Raw genomic sequence first — 3,567 nt, forward strand, 5'->3', positions numbered from 1 at the left:
ATGATATTTGATGTAGCTCTTTGAGCTTAAGGTATGTGGAGAAAGTGGGAACAGGTTACTGAGTTGGATAATTAGCCATAATCATATTGAATGGCAGAGGAGGCTCGAACAGCCTATTCTTATTTTCTTTATTTCTGGGGAATATTTCATTAGAATTGCAAATAGCAAACGTAACTCCTTTATTCAAAACAGAAAAGAGTCAGAAAGCAGAAAACAACAGGCCAGTTAGCTTAACATCCATCAGGGAGAATATGATGACTTTGTTACTAAGAATGTTATTATAGGGCACTCCGAAGGTTAAATGAAATCAGGCAGAGTTAATGTGGTTTTGTGAAAGAGAAGTCATGTTTAACCAATTTATTGGAATTCTTTTGGGAAGTAATGTGCTTTGGATAAAAGGAAACTGGTGGATATACTGGACTTGGATTTTCAGAAAGCATTTGTTAACTGCCACGTTGAAGGTTATTGTTGGCGTCAAATGCTGATATTGTAGTGGGTGATATATTGGCATGGATAGAGAAATGGCTGGCTAATGGGAAACATCCCGTAGGCAAAAATGGATTGTTTTTCAGACTGGCAAGATGTAAAGAGTGCTGTGCCACCACAGTCAATCTTCGGCCTCAACTTTTCACATAGTATATAATTAACTAGGATGAAGGGACAGAAAATAATATTGTTAAATTTGTTGAGAGCGCAAGGATAAATAGGAAAATAAGTTTGACACAAACGAAGGGATGCTTGAACGGTATATAAATAGGTTCAGTTAGAGGGATTAATTAGGAATAATAAAATGTTTTTTTTGCAAGAGAACTGATTACAAAAGTAGGGAGGTTATGCTTGAGTTATATGGGGCATTGGTGAGACCATATCTGGAGTACAGTATACAACTGGTCTCCTTCAGGATGTAAATGCTTTGGAATCAGTTTGGAGAAGGTTTACTAAATTAACTAATACACGGTATCTGGAATGGGTGTATGGTCTTGTATGGAAAGGTTAGACAGGCTAGGCCTGTATCTGCTAGAGCTCAAAAATGTTAGAGGTGACTTTGATTGAGCTATATAAGATCTTGAGGGATTTTGACAGTGTAGATGTGAATAGAACCAAGGATCATTGTTTAAACATAAGAGGACAACAAGACAAGAATGAGGAGAATTTATTTTCTCAGAGTGTTGAGAGACTTCAAAACTCTTTTCATCAAACAGCAGTGGAAGCAGAGTCTTTGAATATTCTGAAGGTAGAGATCGACGGATTCTTGATAAGCAAGAAGATGAAATCAGAGTAGATGGGAATTTCGAGTAATCCAATCAGCCATGATCTTATTGGATGGAGGAGCGGACTCGAGGGGCTGAGTGGCCTATTGTGCTCCTAATTCATATTGTGACACTTGTATCCTTGCAAATTGCTACTTCATCTCCAACCTCCCTTTCCTCTTCCACGTACTTGAATATGTTCTCATTGTCCAAATCCTTGGATCCCTGGCTCCAGACTCCCCAACTAGCAGAAACATCTCTCCAGCATCTACCTTATCTGTCCCTTTAAGTATTTTATGTTTTAATGAAATCACCTCCCGTTCTTCAAAACTCTAGAGAATATAGGCCCAGTTTGTCCAAACTCTCTTTACTGTACAATCCTACCATCCCAGAAACCAGTCTAGTGAATTGTTGCATTCCTTCTAAGCAATAATATCTTTCCTGGAGAGGCAACAATTGCACACTGTACTCCAGGTGTGGTCTAACTAAGGTTCTACAATCTTGAAGCAAGATTTCAATACTCCCATACACAAAACCACTAGTGATAAACAATAAAATACTGTTCGCCTTCCTAATTGCTTCCTGCACGTTACCTTTCAGTGACTTATTAACAAAAGCACCCAGTTCTTTTTGTAAATCTATGAAGACTACTTTCTCATTACCTCAGAAATACCCGACATATTTGTTCTTCCTACCAAAGTGATAACCCCATACTTTTACATAACATTCCATCTGCTTATCTCACCCACTCACTGTCTGTTCAAATTTGCTTAAATCTACTTTGCATTTTGCTCACAGTACAGTTCCCAGCTAGTTTTGTGTTATCTGTGAACTTTAAAATATTACACCTTTTCCCCACAGACAAATCATTGATACATAGTGTGAAAAGCTGGGGCTCAAGTACTGATCCTTGTAGTTCTCACTAATCATAACATGCCAGTGCAAGAATGATGCACTTATTCCTATTCTCTATTTTCTGCCTATTTGTAAACATTGAATCCACACCTGTATATTACCTCCTATCCCATGTGACTTAATTTTCTAACCAAGCTCTTAAGGGAGGACTTCATCAAAAGCCTTCTGAAAATCCAAGTATACGGCATCCATTATTCCCTTTTATCAATTCTATTATTACCATCCTTGTATCCAGGGGTGTGTTGGAATATTCCACTTGCCTGGATGAGTGCAACTCCAAAGATGCTCTCAAGACATTCCAACACCATCTTGAAAAGAAATGTTCTATTGATCAGCATTTCAGCCACCACTTTAAACGTGCTTTCCCTCCCCCACCAATGAACAATGGCAGCAGAGTGTGCCATCTATAACATACATTGCAGCAATTTGTCAAGGTTTTTTCAATGACACTTACCAAACTTATGACCTCATCCACTAGAGGAAAGGGAGCAGCAGATTCCACTTTCTATAAGTTACCATCCAGGTCAAAATCTTGGAACACCCTCCTATGTTGTGTACACTACATGCAGTGTAGTGACTAAAGAAAGTAGTTCACACTAGCATTTTTTTTAAGGACAGTTCAGGATCAGTAATAAATACTGACCTTATCAGTGACACTCATCTTAACTTAGTAAAATTGTTTTTTTTCTCAATTTAAACATCCGTGCTGAGTCTATCTTTGTCCTTTTCCAAAATACACAAAATCTAACAGAGTTATAATCATAATTAATATCAAAATGTTCTTCCACTAGTTTTCCCTGCCCCTGTTTACCAAACTTCATTCCCTAAAACAGAGTGCAAAACTACCACCTGTCATTGGGATTACTACATACTGGTTGAAAAGAATTATAAGTATTTATACTTTTCTAATCAACCAATTCAGAGATGTTATTACACATCTCTGGATTGCATCACAAGAGGGCCCCTTAAAAATATGGAATGCTTCATGAATTTGCGTGTCATACTTTCGCAGAGACCGTGCTAACTCTCTCTGTATTATTCCAATTTAATGTATGTGTTGCCAAAGTGATAACAAGAAGAATTTTGCACTCACTAAATCTGTCACCCTGACCCTATCACAATTTATTCAACAGTTAAAATCTCCTGTACTGATATTGCATTACCATTTGTACACCAGTAAGTTTGTGATTTTTGTGAAGATTTGTAGCTCAGGTTGTGGTTCAGATTGTAAGTTTGCTCGCTGAGCTGGAAGATTTGTTCTCAGATGTTTCATCACCATGTTAGGTAACATCATCAGTGAGCCTCCAATGAAACTCTGGTGTTCTGTCCCACTTAATATTTATCTATCTTGGTCTGTTGTGGTGGGTGATATCATTTCCGGTTCTTTTTCTGAGAGATTGGT

General features: G+C 37.8%; 1 non-coding gene across 1 annotated transcript; it reads right to left on the reverse strand.

Annotated features, from left to right (window-relative positions):
- Positions 1-3,132: 3,132 nt before the first annotated feature.
- LOC122557003 lies at positions 3,133-3,239 on the reverse strand. The gene has a single exon (XR_006313731.1). It is a non-coding gene; the product is annotated as a U6 spliceosomal RNA (small nuclear RNA).
- Between the last annotated feature and the right edge of the window lie 328 nt (positions 3,240-3,567).

This window comes from Chiloscyllium plagiosum, chromosome 14 (genome assembly GCF_004010195.1).
Source record: "Chiloscyllium plagiosum isolate BGI_BamShark_2017 chromosome 14, ASM401019v2, whole genome shotgun sequence".
NCBI lineage: Eukaryota > Metazoa > Chordata > Chondrichthyes > Orectolobiformes > Hemiscylliidae > Chiloscyllium > Chiloscyllium plagiosum.